The following is a 20,219-nucleotide window of genomic DNA, read 5'->3' on the forward strand; positions in this document are numbered from 1 at the left end:
TTATGTAAAGGAAAAGAAAATGAATACTTTAGCCATACTGTGTGTACCAAGAAGTACTTTATGTTAGCATAATGCTTGCATCTGTCTTACTAAGCTTTATGACCTAGTCTTCAACTTTGACTTTGTGTCAGAGAAGTTCCACTGCGACAAATTTATTTCTACTAAGTAATGCCTATACTAAAAGCCCTCCCAACCACTTTCATGTCAGACTATCTAAAAGAATCATTTTTCTGGAAAGGCCAAACCCATTTCAAACTGGTTTTCATAGGTCTCAAATACTTAATAACAGTTATCCTGCTTACAAGATACATTAAACTTCTTATATAGAGAAGAGTCAGATGAAATTTTTCTTGATTTGTGTGGACAGCCAATAAAGTTGGAAATATAAAAATCACATGGTTCTGCTAAGAGGTTTTCTAGATTTGAAAAGTTGTCTTTAAAAGTATAAATGACAAGGGTGGAAACAGCAGAAATGTTTTAGGGACCTGTAAGAATCGTGACAACTGGATTATCCAGCAACGTGATACCATCTGGCCTCCTTTTCCAGGAGGATGCCCACTGCACCTGTGGAACCATACAGGTGCTTAAGAGCAAAGGATCTTGTCTATTATTAATAGCAAGGTGGTCTAGATCTTTACTCAACTTCATCCCAAGGAGAAAAAAGAAATCTCTAAGTTAAAACAATAATATTTTTGCTGTATTAGGTCTTCTTCCAACACTCAAAAATTGGTAGAATTAATAATATGAAAAGGACCATCCTATAAATTACCAAAAGTAATTTTCATATTCAATGCAATTCCAATAAAAAAAAAGTCGCGCAATTTATATGAAATTTCAAAAGACCTTAGGTGACCAGTACAACTCTGAGAAAAAGAATAACACATACCTTACCTCAGGTTGTACTTCTGAGCCTCAGTAACAAGCAAAAAAAAAAAAAAAATCATGATATTTCACAAATCCAGATTTGCAAATCAATGAAATAAGATAGAGAACTCAGATAAAGTCCATGTAATTATGTCTACCTGGTATTCTAGATAGACTGGGAATAAAGATGGCATCTTCAGCAAAAGGTGCTGGTAAAACTGGATATCCATGAATAGAAGAATAACATCAGACCCTTGTCTCTCATCCTGGAAAAAATCAATTCCAAATGGACCAAGACATCATTGTATAGCCTGGAATTCTGAAACAACTAGAGGCAAAGGTGGGAGCATGTCACATTGTGGCTTCTGATGCCCTCTGGCCTCCTCTGGCACCAGACAACAAGCACACGGTACATAAAAACTTATGCATTCTCTCTCTCTCTCTCTCTCTCTCTCTCTCTCTCTCTCTTTCTCTCTCTCTCTCATACACACATTCACAGAAAAACCTTATGCATATACTTACTCTCTCTCTCACCCCCCACACAAAACACATAAATACTAATTAAAATTAAATCCAATTAATGTAGGCTAGAGGTGACCACTTAGTAATGGATAACAATTGGGTGCCTTATCCCTGAAGATCACGTCTCTCATCTCAGCATTCCACAGTTGCCTGTAATTCTTTGTCTAGGGTTGAGGCCCCGTAAGCTTCCACATTTCCATTTAAGTATTGAGCTCTTTGTATAGATCTTACTCAGGCAGCCATATTGATAGACTTCGTGGTTGTAGCCATTTGACATTTCTAGGAGTCATAGTCTCCCAGCAAACTTCCTGTTCCTCAGGCTCTTAGACTCCTCCCACCCTCCTCTGCAATGACCTCTGAGTTTTAGTGCAGTAGTTGAGCTAGAGATGTATCTTCTGCGACTGGACACCACACTAAATCGTGTTCTCTACATGTCAATGAATTGTGGTCTTCAGTAGTGGTCTCTGCCTGATGCAGAGAAGTTTCTTTGGTGAGGGATAAGAATGTCACTTCTCTGTGGGTATTAGGATAAATATTTAAAATATAGTCAGGAATTTATGCAGTTTTAGTAATGTCATGGATGCAAATTTTCCTCCAAGATTCTTGATTTCACTATCCCTGGGTGGTAGGCTAGGTTTCCTGTACCAGACAATGTTTCCCTCCTATTGAGTGGGTCTTAGTTACAATTACTGAGTTATTGGTTACCTCCAAGATATGTGTGCTACTCTTGCTTCTTCAGGTTATTGTACCACAAGGGGTCTTTATATGGGCATGAATATGTACTTCTCTCCTTTGAAAGTTTGCATGGAGGAGACTTTCTGGTAAGATCAATCCCACACCCTCTGTGTCCTGTACCTGAAGTGTGTGGTGTTTCCATAACATTCAAACAAGTAAACATTATCTATGTTTATATACATATTAACATATATATAGTATATATGTGTGTATGTAGTAACAGCTGAAGAATAAGAGGCTACAAATTTGAGAGAGATCAAAGTGTACATGGATGGGTTGGAGAGATAAAAGGATCAGGAAAAATAAAGTAATCATATCATAATTTCAAAAATATTATTATAAAAGGGGACTATGGATCTGAACAGAGAATCCCCATAAGGGGAAATACCAAAAATGCTACAAAGTAGTTTTAGAAGTGTTCAATATCCTTAGTTATCTAGGAAACTCAAATTAATGCTACTTTGATATTTTATCTTATCCTGGTCAGAATGACTATGATCAAGAGAATGCCTGACACCAAACAGTGGTGTGGATGAGTGAAAGGGGGATGTGTCCATGGCTGGGGGTGGGACATGGTGCATCCTACATGGAGTCAGTGGAGAGGCTCTTCAGTCCCAGAAACAGATCTACCATATGGCCCAACTACACCACACATGGGCATCTACCCAAGTGGCTCCACATCCTACTACAGAGATGCTTGACGGTCCACGTTCACTGCTGCTCTAGTCACAGTAGCTAGAAAATGGAATCCGCCTAGATGAGTATCGGCTGACAAATACATAGTTAAACTTGGGGTACTCAGACAGTGGAAGACTATTCAGCTGTGAAGAAAAGCATAGTTGTAAAATCTGCAAGTGATTGAATGGAACTAGAAAAAATATAATGAGAGAAGTAACCCAGACAACAAAAGAAAAATGTTTTGTATTGTCTCTCATATGTGAGTACCATTCCTTCAAATCTTTAAATATGTAGAAACCAGGGGAACAAAAAGGGGCTATTGTGAGGGAAAAGGAAGAGTTTAGTGAGAGACAGGGTGACAGAACATGGGTAGAATTAAGTGGGGGCAGGAGAGTAATACAGAAGGATGTTTAAGTAGGTAGGGCAAGTGGAGGGAAGAATACCAGCATCTCTCTCTCTCTCTCTCTCTCTCTCTCTGTGTGTGTGTGTGTGTGTGTGTGTGTGTGTTTAAAGTTGCCAAACCTAGATAGATAATGCTCTTCCCCAAAGCTATTTGTTTCAAATAAAGCACACCATAAGACCCCATTGATGAAGACCCCACACACACCCACATCACAGAATGTGAAGAAATCAAGCTGATATTGACCTGGAAGTTCCCACTTGTTGCCTAGCTTTCATAGTGCCAAATGATACTTTGGAAGATGCTAGGCAAGAAAACCCATCAAGAATCTTACCCAGCAGTGTGCCCTATGTGTTACAAGGGTGGGCGTGATAACAAGATATTCACGTGAATGCAATAGTGGTATAAATGTTATGGTAACCAATAACTTTCTAATAGAACTTGGGGCCCACTACACAGAAAAAATAACTAATCCCTGGCACTGTAAACCTTGCCAAGAAGATGGGGAAGATCAAGGTCCCTATTACTATTATTTTGCTAAAGGGATAAAATATTAGTCTGTCTTCTGAATATACTTCATTGTATGCTGAGAACTTTTGGTATCACTTCTAGGAATTTGGCATTTGTCACTGGGCTTGGACAAGGAAGTAGGCTCAGATAAGAATATTACAAACAGTGACCATGGGGCTTTGCTTACTACTTTGCTGAATCACTACCTTATGTGATCTCTCTGCTTAATTACTTTCCTGTGTGATCTGCTTATTTACTAGACTTTACTTGATTACTTTGTCTTTGATCTAAAAACTGACCATATTTTTTGGATATACCTAGAATGATATAAAAGCAGGCTAGAGAGAAAACAAACCAGATTCAGACTCAGTACGGGTTGGAGTCATGTTATAATTTTGTCCAACTTTTTCTTTTTCAATCCTCACTCCCTTGCTTGAGACCCTATTGACTGACTGAGCTAGGTTGGTCAATTGTATCCATAGACAAGTGTCATTTTTACCTCTCTCCACAGAAATTCCTCTATGCCAAGACTTGTGGTTAATGAAAAGACTCGCAATTGGCCAAAGTGTAGACAATAAGTGATGTAGAGGGATCATTGTTGCAATATACACAGACAGGCAAACAAAAAATATGGACAGACACATGTGCAAGCACAAGCACACACACACACACACACACACACACACACACCCTAGGGAATGTCATGGTAAGGAGTCAGAAGCCAGGAAGGATTACTTCAAACTATTGGCCTCTAGACATAGCAGAGTCCCTACACACATGAACTCTCATAGCTGATAGCTTCTAGCAGACCTATAGAAGATCAAATTAGTCAATACTCCAGCATGGAGAAAGGAGAAGCTCATGAGAGTCTCCATCTCCATCAGAGGAGCTTCCAGTAGTTGATGGGAACTAGGGGAGAAAGAGCGATGTGGCCCTTGATTGGATGGCCATGCTCCAGTGGATGGTACCCTATATACTGTGCATATAGACAAAATTCATTAGACTCAGTAGTTATGAAACAGAAAGCTAGAGGAGATGGTTCAGTCATTAATGTCCTTGGTGCTCACAATCATCAGGATCTCATTTTGAACCGTAGCACTCACATAAAAACCTAGTCAGGATGATATGGTCTGTAATCATAGGACTGTGGAGGCAGGGGCAGGGGGATTCGTATGTCTCACTGGCCAGCCAGTCTAGATTAATCAAAGAGTTCTAGGCTTGATGAAAGAGCCTCAAAAAGTAAGGTGGAAAGTGCTTGGATAAAACACCCAATATTTATCTCTGGCTTCAACACATTCACATATATTTGTCAAGCACACACAGATGAGCACACAAATATACACACATACATACACACATGTATGTATATAAGCATGGACAAAAACAAAAGTTAATTGCCTTGAAGACAATTGTACTTGAAATCTGTGTCATAAGATACATAGATCCTTAGTGTTGTGGGATCAGGTTAACACTAAGACCCATAGTATAGACAGTCTTCTCCCATCAGTAGTGTCTACTTCAGATTAATTATCAATAGACAATGGTAGTCATAGCCTCAGTGGGAAAACATGCACATAATCCTGGTGGGGAGATACCCAGGGACCCACCCTCTCACAGGCGAAGAGGACAGAGGAGAGGGGGAATAAGGAGAGGGACTTTGTGAGAGGGGACTGGGAAGGGGGCAGCATTTGGGATGTTAATTAATAAATATTTTAACAAAATAAAGAACTCAAGAAGTTAGACTCCAGAAAACCGAACAACCCTATTAAAAAATGGGGTACAGAGTTAAACAAAGAATTCTCACCTGAAGAACTTCAGATGGCAGAGAAGCATCTTAAAAAATGCTCAACTTCATTAGTCATTAGGGAAATGCAAATCAAAACAACCCTGAGATTTCATCTTACACCAGTCAGAATGGCTAAGATTAAAAATTCAGGAGACAGCAGGTGTTGGAGAGGGTGTGGAGAAAGAGGAACACTCCTCCACTGCTGGTGGGGTTGCAAATTGGTATAAGCACTCTGGAAATCAGTCTGGCGGTTCCTCCAAAAACTGGGCACCTTACTTCCAGAAGATCCTGCTATACCACTGGGCATATACCCAGAGGATTCCCCACCATGTAATAAGGATACATGCTCTACTATGTTCATAGCAGCCCTATTTATAATTGCCAGATGCTAGAAAGAACCCAGGTATCCCTCAACAGAAGAGTGGATGCAAAAAATGTGGTATATCTACACAATGGAGTACTATTCAGCCATTAGAAACAATGAATTCATGAAATTCTTAGGCAAATGGATGGAGCTAGAGAACATCATACTAAGTGAGGTAACCCAGACTCAAAAGGTGAATCATGGTATGCACTCACTAATAAGTGGATATTAACCTAGAAAACTGGAATACCCAAAACATAATCTACACATCAAATGAGGTACAAGAAGAAAGGCGGAGTGGCCCCTGGTTCTGGAAAGACTCAGTGAAGCAGTATTCGGCAAAACCAGAACAGGGAAGTGGGAAGGGGTGGGTGGGAGGACAGGGGGAGAGAAGGGGGCTTGAGGGACTTTCGGGGAGTGGGGGGCTAGAAAAGGGGAAATCATTTGAAATGTAAATAAATTATATCAAATAAAAAAATTTAAAAAAAAACAATAAAAAAATGGTATTCAAAATATTCCCAGGAAGAACAAGGCACATTATTTGTTAAGTTCACACAAAAAGATGACATGAAAGCAAAGAAGGTAGAAGCATAGTTGTAGACCTTGTATTCCTTGCGTTCAGTTCCAATCCAAACCATATGCTTTGGAGGGTGCTTCTGGCATCTCTTCTAGGAAACTCTGCTAGATGCAAATCCAGAACACCCTTATCCCTAGCTTTTACTGTCCACATCAACAAAAAATTTTCTGACCCATACTGAAATATAACTAAAGGTAACTAATCTCTTTTCCATAAAAACATGTAAATTAATATAGAGATAATCAAAGAACTATATTGTAATGTTGGATTTCTTAAAGACAGATCTGCCTCATGGACAGATAAACAAGTTTGAGAAGAAAAGGAAAAGAGAGACTATAAAAATTAAAGAAAGAAGATTCGAAAAAATGATAAGAATAGAACCTTTGTTACATATTGAAAATACACACACTGAAGTTAAAAAGTTGACCAACAGTTTTAAGGACAAGCTGGATACACAAGAGGGGACTCATCTTCACTACCAGACCTGCTACACTCTTTTGGTCTTGCTGCATCTGTGTGCATCCCAGCCAACCTGGGATAATGGAGCTGCCACAGAAGAAGGGAGAATAGCAGGAAGTCGCCAAGAGACAGTGTGGGAGGAAAGAGTGAAGAGGAAAAGAACAGATGGTGAGGACCAGAGCGAGGTAGGACCGGGGATGGGAAGGAATCACCCAGCCACAGAGGAACCGTAGACACCACACAGCCAAGAACATGTTACAGAAAAAAAGTAAAAGAACACACTGTTACCCCGCTCTCTTTCTCAGTTCTAAATGTAGACGTCTGGAGATGAGACCATGTAGATGAATCCACGACACGCAGTATTTCCAGGCTGTGCTGCCAGTGGGAGCAGGGAATCTCCCAGTACATTGGTTTCCAGGTGGCTTTAACAAAGGTGCTCACAACGATGGCATAGGCTATGCATACTGCTTCACAGTTGGCAACCTGAAGCCATGATCTGCATAACTGATAGTGGTCTCCTAAGCAGCTCACAACCCTTTAGCAAGCTGTGATCCTCACCTGCACACAGCTGCAGGCACACTCATCTCTGAACAATTGCTTGGTTTTCTCCTTAATAACCACAAAACTGAGACTCTCTTTTGTCTTGCTCTATGCTTGTCCAGGTGCATGAGTAAGAAGGTTCTTTGAGCGCATGTGCAATAGAACCAACTGTTTCTCAGAGTTCATGGAGATGCCCCTATTTACCATCTTAATAGAAAAGAAGATACCTTGATCTGCCAAGCAAAGTAAACAGTCACCCACATGAATCCCTGGAACAAACATCAATACTATAAAAGGAATGTGACCCATTATCCATCTGGAGAGTATGTATGCCTTTCTAATCTGTACTACCAATTTTGCTTTGAATAAAATTCCCATAACACTTTGCAAACCTGTGTGAATTTATTCCTATCCTGAACAAGGTACTGAGAAACCAAAGCACCTGATCCTAATCCTGACCACTGTGAATTCTGCAACTTTTCTAATTCTGATGTTGCCAGTCCCTGGGGACAACATGACATGTTTTCCAAGTTGTTAATTTCTTCCCTGTTCTTATCTATCTTGGTGCTGTGATCTCTCTCTCTCTCTCTCTCTCTCTCTCTCTCTCTCTCTCTCTCTCTCTCAATTTACTTTTCTCCTTGAAAAGGGGGGGGGGCTCCTAGATATCAACCCACTTTGGCATATCAAGTAGCAGTAAGGCTAAGTGCATATTCTCCAACTGGGATTAGAGAAGGCAACCTAGACAGAGGAATGAGATCCAAAGGAAGCAACAGAGTCAGAGAAAGGCCCCTGCTCCTGCTGTTAGGAGTCCCACATGAATACCAAGCTGCACAACTGTTACATGTGTGCAGAGGGTCTATATCTGTCCCAGGCACTCTCTGTGAGCCTCTACAGTCCAGGTTACTTGATTCTATAGGTTTTCTTGTGATGTCCTTGAACTCTCTGTCTCCTTCAATACTTCCTCCCCCTCTCTCCCCCTCTTCCATAGGATTGCCTGAGCTCTACCTTATGTTTGGCTGTGGGTCTCGGCATCTGTTTCCATCAGTGGTGGAGTACAGTCTCTCTGATGACAGACTAGGCTCCTGTCTGCAAGTACAGCAGAATATCACCAAGAGTATCAGGGGTGTAATCCCTCTCAGGGCATGGGTCTTAAGCTGGATCAGTAATTGGTTGGCCATTCCTTCAATCTGCTTCATCTTTACCCCTGCACATCTTGTAGGCAGGACAGATTGTGGGTCAGGGTTTTGCTGTGGGGCTGTATCCCCAGTCCCTTCATTGTAAGTCTTGCTGGCTGTAGGAGATATATACAGTTCAGGTTCCACATCTCCCCATTGCTAGGTTTGCCCTTGAAGATTCCTAGGAGTTTCCATTGTCCTAAGTGTCTATCTAGTCCCAGAGATGTGCTCCCCATTTTGGTTGTCTCTCCCATCCGCCTCCCCCTACTGATCCTTCCTGTTCCCATCTCCATGCTCTCCCCTGCCCGGCCCCCTCCTTCCCTTTACCCCTGATGGCTACTCTCTTTCCCCTTTTCAGTGAGACTCAAGTGCCCCCTCCCCATCACTTAGCTTGTTGGGGTCAGTGAATTGAAGCATGGCTATCCTGTACTTTACAGATAATATCCACTATAAATGAGTACACGCCACGTTTATCTTTCTGGGTCTGGGTTACCTCACTCAGGATGATCTTTTCTAGTTCTATCCATTTGTGTGAAAATTTCCTAGATGTCCTTCAACCAAAAAGTGGATAAAGAAGATGTATATTTACACAATTGTCTATTATTAAGCTATGAAAAACAATGCTATCTCATTTTTAAAAGCATATGTAATGGTGAATTATGACCTAAAATAACAAGAGACCCTATTTCCAAGTAAATTCACATTTTGGGTTCCTGAAGGTACTGATTCCAAAACATCATTTTAGATACTCAAAAACTTGTCTCCTATTTAATCATACCTAGTACTTTGACAGGAATCTAATTAAAGGAATATATAGAAAACCTAAAAATAAAAATCTAATGTCAGATTGTGATAGCATGTTGCTTAGACTTTCCATTGCAGTGACAAATGCGGCTGGAAATGGTTTAAAAGTAGATGAGCTTTAGACGGTTCAGGCCTTGGCAGGGAGGGTGCAGCCCAGGGCAGTGGCCCACTTTACAATGCTCAGGAGCAAAGGCGGGGAAAGCTTGTGTTATTACATGTAAATGTAAAAACCATATATACTTAAATGTAAAAAAAACCCTACATTTTAAAAATATTTTACCTCGTATCAGGTGAGTGCTTTTTTTTTAGTCACATCAGAAATCAAATTGTTAGAAATAATCTCTGACTGTATAGAGATAGAACTTGGCCCTTTTTATTAAAATAAAGCATTACAAATAATAAGGTCCCACTCCAGGGATGACAGGTCACTTCACAGACCACCATGTCTGGAAACATAAATCACGTCATTCTAACTGGTCATTAGAAAAGCAGTATGTGATGTGTCTGCAAAGGCTCTTCTAGGGAAGCTTCTGCTTTGAGGAGAACAGCTCTATCCTCACCAACGTGGGTGAATATCAGATGTCCGACTGAGGACAGTATAGTGTAGAGGAAGAATAAATGCTCCCCCCACACACACACTCCCCACCCAGCACTCCATCACCTTGTCCTGCCATGGAGCAGAGCCTGCCATTGCCCTCTGCCATTTGTATGACAGCTGAACCACGCTAACCAATTTCTTGGTTTCTCAGCTTGGACTCAACCCACAGGTGCCTCATCCTTGTAGCTGTGTGTACCAATTCCTGCAATCTCCCCATACGTACGTTACCCACTGGCCATGACACTGATGGGGTTCTATGATTTTTTTTTAGATAAGGAACACATGCAGCATATAAGAAGTTGGTGATTTTGAAGATGTTTAAACTAACAGAGCTAAAGGAAGATTTTTAACTAAGTGCTGAATTTCAGTTAAATGTGTGCAGCAGAACTGTTCAAGAATCAATAGGAATTTAAACAAAACAAGGTAAAAAGGTAGAGTTGCCATGCTAGAGAATGGATCTGATCAGGGATACAGAAAAGGCCTGGAGAGGTGACTTAGTGGTTAACAACATGGCCTGCTCTTTCAGAAGGAACAAGGTCAGTTCCCAGCAGCCACACTGAGCAGCTCACAAACACTAGTTCCGGGAGATCAAGTGTCCTCTTCTGGCCTCTGCAGGCACCTGTATTCATGTGCATGTCCTCCCACACACATGCACATGAGTGCATATACTTAGAAATAAACAAGTAAATAGAATACAGATGAAAAGTTGAGGAGCCTCTGAAAATATTTGAAGAGTGGATTAAACAGTGAGTGCCAGTTGAAGCTCTAGAACTTTCCTGGGGAAAAGTTGAGGCTTTGCACCATGAAGAGAAAGGAAAGTCTATTCGTAGTGCAGCCCAAATGCAACAGACTTTGGAGATGTCAATACCATGGCATGCCTGCCAAGAACAGCAGCAGTCATAGAGTGAAGCTAGCCAGTGCCTAAAAGACAAGCTGTGTGTGCTTGCAGATGGCAGAGCTGGAGAAGTGACCCAAGCCCCTTGAAGGAGTCCAGAGGATGGTGAGTGAATCCCAGATAATTGGACAATGAGTTCATTGGACAAAAGGTCTAACACTTTTGGAGTCAGGTTTCCAGCCTTGATAAGGTTTATTACTCTTGAAAAATAGGAAATAGTATTATTTTTTTCATCATAAAATCCATTTGCAGGGCTGGGGAGATGGCTCAGTAGGTAAATTACGTGTCGTGTAACAATAAAGACCTTAGTTCATATACCTCGAACCCACATAAAAATGCCAAACAGGAAAGCAAGCGACTGCAATCTTAGTGCTAGGAAGCAAAACCAGAGGGATTAGCCAGTCTAGCTAATCAACATGCTCCAGGTGAGTGGAAAGAGGGTCTTTCCACTCTATAAGGTCATAATTCATTGTAACGAGTGCCTTGAAAACTGGGGATATCATGACACCCATCAAGACAGATGAGCGCACAGCAGAAGGCTACTTGGGACATTACCTCCAAGGACCTCAGGCAATATCAGTTTCAGGTGTGTAGTTCTCATGTTACCCAGTTGTCAGTGTCTGGGCCAGGTGTTGCCAGTGTTTGGACAAATAATAAAAGGAAGAGTGATAGAGACAGTGTGGTGGTTTGGGCAAGAATGACCCCAATTGGCTTATATATTTGAATGCTTGATTACCAGGGAGTATACTGTTTAAGGATTAGGAGATGTGGCCTTGTTAAAGTAGGTGTGGCCTTGCTGGAGGAAGCGGGTCACTGGGGAGTCTCTGAGATTTCAAAGACCCACACCAGGCCCATTCTGCTTCTTTGTGTCATTTTTTTTTAAAAAAAAAATTGAATTCATGTTTAATAACTATAGGCAATGTGCCCCACTTCCCCTGCCCAGGCAGCAACAGGGGTAGTGCAGGGGCTGGGGCATATGCCAGCAGCAGCAGGGACGGAAGTCCCAAGAGTGATTTCAGAAAATAAAATTAAAAAGGACCCTAGAGGCAGGCAGTAGTATCCCTCTCCCCCCCCCCCCAAGACACCAAATTTCAAGACTCTCTCTCTGTCTCTCTCTCTGTCTCTCTCTCTCTGTCTCTGTCTCTCTCTGTCTCTGTCTCTCTCTGTCTCTCTGTCTCTCTCTCTCTCTCTCTCTCTCTCTCTATATATATATATATATATATATATATATATCCACTTGCTTCTTTGTTTCTTTGTTTCTCTTTGTTTCTTTGTTTCTCCTTGTTTCTTTCTTTTGTTCCTTCTTTCCTTCCTTCTTTGCATCCATCCATTGTCATCTATCTATCTATCATCATCTCTCTATGTAGATCAGAATGCAAGCTTTCAACTGCTTTTTATGATCATGGCTGCCAGCATGCTGCTATGCTCCCTGCCATGACTGTAATGGACTAATTCTCTGAAACTGTAAGCCAACCCCAATTAAACACATTCTCTTGTAAGAGTTGCCTTGGTCACAGTGCTCATCACAACAATAGATTAGTGACTAAGACAGACATTGAACATTAACCTTCACACACACACACACACACACACACACATACACACACAGGCACATAGGCACACACATGCACACACAAGCACACATATACATATACATGCAACATGAGCACACACCCACACCTATTCCTTCAGATATTTTATCATCTCCTTTCTTTCAATTATACTTCATTCTGTCATATCAAATTTTTTCCTACTTTAAAACTTGGTCTGCTTATCTTATCTTTTTTTTCTGCCCTCCTGTCTCAGTTAGTCTACAAATATGTTCTTTAAATAACCAATTCAGCCCCTAATACCCAAGGCCTCTCTCTAAAGGGTCCTGCTCGTCTTTTGCTGTCTGTTTCCAGGTTTGCTAACATTGCCCATGCAGCATTTCAGCTTTGCATTTGCTCCCATGTGGTTCTATGAACATTTTCCTTCCTAAGGACATAGAAAGGCTACATTGTTTGCAGAAACTCCACTTCAAAAGCACACATTTCCCATCTTCTCTTGGCATATGCTCTCATTGCTTTTTGTGGCAATATTTTTCCATATATCCCAGTTGGGATTTTTCTCTGTTTACTCAACAATGCAAAAAGACATCTATTTTGATGGCTAAGTCTTCTCCCCTCTCCCTAGAGCATCTTTTCAGGCAATACCAGCATGCTATGGAGAGAAAAGCAGAGCCAAAATGATGCACAAATATTTTGACTTGTTCACAGTGGCCTGCTGGGACCATTCAGCAAGAGAAATAACCAGCAAGAGTGATTGCTCAAAATGATCTTGAAAAATCTCCAAGTTCAACAAAGTATATGGCTGTTTATCTGTCTCACATATATACATTGTTTCCCCACTAATTCAGACATTTCTGCCTCATCTGTCCCCCATAGCTGTACCTTATTTCTTCACTTCTGTATTAGTTTGGGTTCTCCAGCAGATGATGTGACCCTGATTAAAGGCATGTGCCTCCATGCCTTTAATCCCAGATGATCTTGAACTTGGAGATCTCCTTGTCTTCATCTTCTGGAATTCATGGCCACTATGCTTCAAGATCTCCATGCCAAGATCCAGGTCAGAAACTTATATCTCTAAGCCTCCAGATTAGGATCATAGGTGAGCCTTCCAATTCTAGATTGTAGTTCATTCCAGATATAGTCAAGTTGACAACGAGGAATAGCCACTACACCTTTCTTGTTGTTGAAACATCATATAATCATGATAGTTTATTCAGTTCTATCATTGTGTCATTTTCATGTCACAAAGTGTCTCTCTGGGGGAATCTTTTTATCCTCATCTAATGACTGTATATTCTTCTTTTATAAAGTACAGTGCAGTGTGTATTGGAATTGCAAACACATAAGACTAAATGGTACGTCTCTCTCATATACATGTCTTGTTTTGTATTTCAACAAAGCATGTAATATTACCGATACTCTTCAAGGTAAGTTTTACATGTGTAAGAATTGGATGTGTACAGGTCTATGAGCATTTGGCAAGTGTATAAACCCTTATGAGATATGAAGGAATCCCTTTGATATAAACTAAATGAAGTTATCAGTTTGAAAGACAGGCAAAACACATGAAGGAGAAAAGAATTTCAATTTGAGAACTACATTGGAAGAGGTATAAGGATTAAAACTAAAACTTTCCTAAATTGAAAAGGAAATGTATTATGTCCCTTAACCACAAGAAATAGAATTTGACAGCTGGTTGTCCTATCCACTGAGGAGACCCTTTGGCAGTGACAAAAATGGGATTACCACCATTATCACCATCATTATCACTACCATAATCCCCATCTGCATCACCATAAACACCATCATTATCTCTAGCACAATCCCCATCAGCATCACCATAAACACCATCATTATCTCTACCACAATCCTCATCAGCATCACCATAAACACCATCATTATCTCTAGCACAATCCCCATCAGCATCACCATAATCAGTATCATGGTCACTATTATCACCATCAATACAATAGCTATCACTATCATCACCATCATCAACAACAACAACATCCCAATCCCTCTCACTATCACCACACCCAATGCCACCATTACCATCATCACCACCCTCATCACCACCGTGGTCATCTCTATCACCATCTCATCATGTTACAATGAGCATTACCACCATTGTCATTATTACCACTAACATTATCTTGGCTCCTTTGAAATGTTTGGTTTTAAAACATGTTGTATTTGTAGATTCTATTAAGTTTTCCTCAAAGTCATGGGTGTTGTAGTACTCACTTGTAATTTTAATACTCAAAACCTTGAAGCAGAAGGATTATAAGGTCAAGGCTAATGCAGACCCATAGAGCACACAACAGTCTTCCCTGAAAATCCTGATGGTAGTGGTGATGGTGGTGGTGATGGTGGTGATGATGATGATAGTAGAGACAGGTCATGAATACAGCTGTGGATTTAAAAAAAAAGTGGTCTTGGTAATTAACTCAAGTCCTAATAATTTTTCCACCTGCACAACACAAGGACATATCAAGGTGAAGCTGTAGTGTGGTTTTATTCTCCATCTCTGAGTGGCAAGGAGTTACATAAATATGGGATGCAGTAGCTCTAAGACTTCCTGCTGCAAGCTCAAGGCTGCATCAGTCTTCTTTTGTTAAGGACTTTAATGCCACTTCAGCACTTGAAACTAACAGAGGTTTGTGAGAAGAGGTGTGTGTCCTTGTAAACTTGTCCTGAAGACAGAGGATAGAAACACAGGAAGAAGTCACTACAGCTTTGAACAAGGTGTTGGTAAGGGATGCAATTCCAGTAGACATATTTTGTGTGTTTATCAAAGCAGAGCCTGCTGAACTGACATATCACATTCAAGATGTAAAAGACAGATTTGTCAGTATGGTTTCAATATTTCCCTAGAACCCAAAAAGGAATGTGGCAGGCAGGGCAACATGATGCTAAGTAAGGGCACACTATGTATACAAGGCGAGCACTGTATTCTTTAACATGCGTGGAAGCTTCGACAAAGACTAGAAAGTGTCATTATGACACTAGAGATAAAAAACTGCATGAGAGAGGGAAGGGAAATGCATTTGGATTTGATCATGGATGAATAATTTAAACTCCATTAATAGGCACAATTAACCTAAGTTACTCAAAATAAAATAGTTTTTAAAATATGGGTGGTATTTATTGGAACAGTAATTCCTAATCACCTTTAACTCTATCACTATCACTCTACTACCTATTCACTGTGATTTTCACAAGAGGACTTTACACAGACAATACGATGCAGTGCTGGTGATTCATGGCATGCTCTGGACTATATAGACCCACATTTAGGTATCATTGACATAGAGGAGGAATTTATAACTCTCTAGCTAAAGAAGATGACCCCCAAACATTAGTGTAGAGAGAAAGAAGGAGAACCTGAACATTTAGTCCTTAGACGTCAGGGGAAGGAAGCAGATGATGAAAGCCTCCAAGAGACTGCTCCCCCAAAATCCAGATAAACAGAGACTTTCAAGAAGTGATAAACTGCTCTATAGTGATGAGTGGTTGAAGAGTATGAGGAAAAGAAGGAGGGGAGGGGAGGAGAAGGAGGGGAAGGAGAGGAGGAAGAAAAGGAAGGGAGGGAGGGGAGGAAGAGGAGGAAGAAGAGGGAAAGGAAAAAGAGAAAGAGGAGGAGAAAGAGGAAGGAGAGAAAGGGAGAGGAAGAGAAGAAAGTGGAGAGGAAGGGGAGGGGGTTGTTAAAGAAGAAGAGATAGAAGAAGAGGAAGAGGAGGAAGAAGAAGAGGAAGAAGAGGAAGAAGAGGAGGGAGAAGGAGACAAGAGGGAGGAAGAGAGGGAAGAAGAGGAGGAAGAGGGCCCATGACTGGTCCTGACATCTGTAACATCAATCATAACCCTTTGGGTGAATCTTCAGAGATGATAGCACTACAACATGAGAACTGAAGACATGTGTACCGAAAGCTCGTGTGTAAAATGGCCTTGGTGCCTGGAATCTTATGATGGAGTCATAGCTAAGAAAGGGACCACGGAGTGAATTCTGTGTAGTAAGAGGTAGAAATCAAAGTCTTCTCTACAGAAAACATGAGTGCTCAAATCTTAAGGTACAGGTTTTGGCATATAGCTCTGCAAGCTGCTAGAAAACTTATGGTAGAGTTTGGATTTTGGCATCAACTAAAAATGAAAACTGGGCAAGAGGTGTGAGGAAGTCCAGTAAAACTGGACCGAATAGCTAGCACAGCGTCAACTATCTGCTGCTGTCAGTTAGACCACCTGAAGACCCAGTGACTTTCAAAAAAAAAGGTTGCTAAATGCTGCCCTCACTAACAGGCTATGAGCTTGGCATGACTGACTATAGGGAGATCTGTGGTCAAGATGACTCATTCACTGGTGAGAAAGCAGCTGTCTACAAGGTTGTTGAGTCAACATCTCATCCAGGGGTGTGTGCTGCAAGCTGTCCGTGTGGCTGCTCCAAAGGTTGTTTGGTGCTAGAGGCCACACGTGCACACACACACAGAGACACATACAGAGACACACACACACAGTGGATAGAGGAAGCAAGGTACCAACAACATTATTTTTTCTTAGCCCTTTTATAAAGATTAAAAAAAAAATCTATGTAAGGAAAAACAGATCACTTCACAGCCACAAATTACATATTCTCAAAAAAAACAATCAGCACAAAACCATATTCTTCAAAAACATACTAAATCATTACACAAAGAAATCATAATATGATTATTGGTTATATGATTTTCTTTTGAAATCCAACCTGACTGAACATTTTCCATCTATCTTTCTGTCCACAAATTCATCCCAACTTGAGGCAATAATTCTTTTGTCATTGATTAACAAAGTTTAAGCAAGTCAAGTCTATTACAGCTAGATTGTCCCTCCCTATGCTAGCTGATGACAGTTTGTATTTGCCAAGAAACAAATCAATTATCTTACATCTTATTTTTTGAAACCTTGTTTTACTAAACTGGATAATCAACTATTCTCCCTTCTTATACTCATAATAAGATCATTTACTCTTTGTTCATAATCCTGGCTTTCCATGGTGCCCACTGAAACCTGTGACCACATCCTTGCATTGCAAGATCGAGGACTCCAGATCCAAACTAGAATGAACGTTTTCTTTGATCATTAACCTGTCTTAAACCTATTTCCCGCTCCACAAGTACAACTATGTGCCTGTGATGTATGAATGCTCACTGTGCTCCTTTTGTAGCCTGTACATCCCTTACTACATGATCCTCTTTAAGAAACTGGCACATTCTACTCTTGGTTCCTGTCTTTGTTATATTTTCCCAGTAAAACAACCTAAACCAACTCCTTTCTCAGCAACTATCTCAACTTCCTAAAATCATTTAAATCGAATTAAGAATCTTGTAAAATCATTAAATCCACCTAAAATATTCTACTTAAGTTCATCTTCATATTGATCTACAGGAAAATTCCCCCAATAGAAGAGGCTGAGAAGCAATCACACAAAACTAGGCAATGAGTGTCTTCCATACAGGAGAAATATAGCAACATGAGAAAGCACAGCAGCAGCAAGAAGCAATCATGGGATGAAGCCACCTGGCGCTGTGCCTCTCCAAGGTACACCAATCACAGCTGTGCAAGACAGTGAACCATCTCCAGGAAGCTTACCTTCTCCAAGGCAATTCCTCTTGCATGTTGTCTGCCAGTATGGGGTCCACCAAGCTGCAATGTCTGGGTGCTCAATTCAAGCATCCCAATTCAAGCAGCTAGTGGACCCTGTGTTACCTTGTGTGTTAACCTCCACATCACGTGGAGTCCGTTGATCAACAGTCCAACGGATAAGGCACGCTCAAACTCTCAGCCAGTTTCAAGGAAAGGTAAAAATAGGTCTCCTGGTCCTGTTTGGAAAGGTATCATCCTAGTTAGCTTTAACTATCAAATTGTCACAACCTAGAGTCACCTAAGATGTGAATCTCAGCTCTGGAACTGACTAGATCAGATTGGCCTATGGCAGGTGTGGTTGCGATTACCTTGATTGTTAATTGATATAGGAAGATTCAACTCACTGCAGGCAGTGCCCTTCCTGGGGCAGATGGTCCTGAGCTTCAGGAGAAGCTAACTGGGGTTAAGTTGGCCATCCACCATGCCAGCAAATCTCAGCTTCCATTATTACTACTACAGTTTAGCTGTGAGTTCTGCTCCTTGGTTGGAGATAACATTCTTTGGAAGAACAAGCAGGCTTATATTCAAATTCCTGCCTTGAGATCCCTAATGATGAAATGACACCTGAAATAGTAAGCCAAATAATCCCTTACTATCACAAAATTCCTTTAGGTCAGGATATATGTCACAGGTAAAATTAAACAGACAACGTTCAGACCATAAGAAGGGCATTTGGTGGGATGTTTTCATCACGCCATATTGCCTGGATGTGACTCAGTCAGATGACGTGCGACCACCAAAAGGTCTGAACACCACTGAGATTAATCATAGTGTGTTTACAGGATTTTAATGTAACCATATATTTTGCTGCCCACATTGGAGTATTAAAAAAAAATCTTGTTTATTCAAGATACAGAATTTCAAATAGGTTTCAGGTTACCCCCAGGAAAATGATTACAAAAGATGTTTATGGAAGAGAACAGGACACCCCAAAGTCAGAAAGAGGGAAGGCAGTGTGAGGAAAGGATTGGAGACCACAAGCAATGGATCGTAAGCCCCAGTGACATCATGAAAGCCTGCTGGAGTTGAGAGATTAAAGCTAGCTGTCAGGGCAGATTTGAAAGCTGCATGATTGATGGTGAAGGAATAATAGCAACATCTATGTTACTACCATGAGAGTGATTTAATAGTGAATTAAAAAGCAGGAATTCGAATGGCTAGAAGACTGTGACAGTTCCAGAGCAATCCGTGTAGATATTTAAAATGCTAAGAGCAGTACAGGAAAGCAGTTATGAAGAAAGCAGTAGAAAGAACCCTTACATTGGTAAACAGGAAGTCTGAGAGTGGCTGCTGTAAATCTAGGGCCCCAGGAAACATGGCATGGCATTTCAGTGATAGAAGAAGCAGAGCCTGGGTTGGTATCTGGTATCCAGTCTTAACTATCCTCACTCCCCCAGTTCCAAGGGGCAAAGGTTGCGCCCATACCACCATCTCCTTCTTTCAAGTTAGGAAAAGAATCAAGGAAAAGAATCAAGGTGTTTGACTAATGCCACCTGCATCTTATTCAGTGGAGAATGATTCTCTGCAAGCCACTTCTAAGCCATTACATCCCTAAACTTTCAATTCTGCATTCTGTCAGCATCTTATCATGTGTACTTTCTATAATATCAAGTGATGGTTATATGATTTTGGCTATTTAGTAGGCTATCTTACTGCTATACATATAAATTCATTAGCACCTAATATTTCATATATGTAAAATTCACTCTATAGCTCCCAATGTCCTTAGATATCTTTCTCTCCTAGAGGGACCTGTATACATAATTGCATACCTGTTCTATATATACATGACTGCTTCCATTGATAGATGCACTTCTATACACCAAAACCTATGGCTCATTCATACCTGGCAGAAAAACCAAACTTACATAGAGAGCCTCCATCAGGCCCAATGACAGGTATTAGCTGTATATCCTGGGTAAAGGCACTGAGTCCCAGAGCATCTCCTTCCTGGGTGTGATTTGGGCTTTCTCACCTCAGCCTGGTGATCTTAAACTGCTTCAGAGTGTCATGCAGAGGCCTGAACACAGAAATAGAAAGGGTGAAGCAAAACCCACCAGGACACATGTGATTTTATATTCCAAAACAT

The sequence above is a fragment of the Apodemus sylvaticus genome, chromosome 18, assembly GCF_947179515.1.
Source record: "Apodemus sylvaticus chromosome 18, mApoSyl1.1, whole genome shotgun sequence".
Lineage (NCBI taxonomy): Eukaryota > Metazoa > Chordata > Mammalia > Rodentia > Muridae > Apodemus > Apodemus sylvaticus.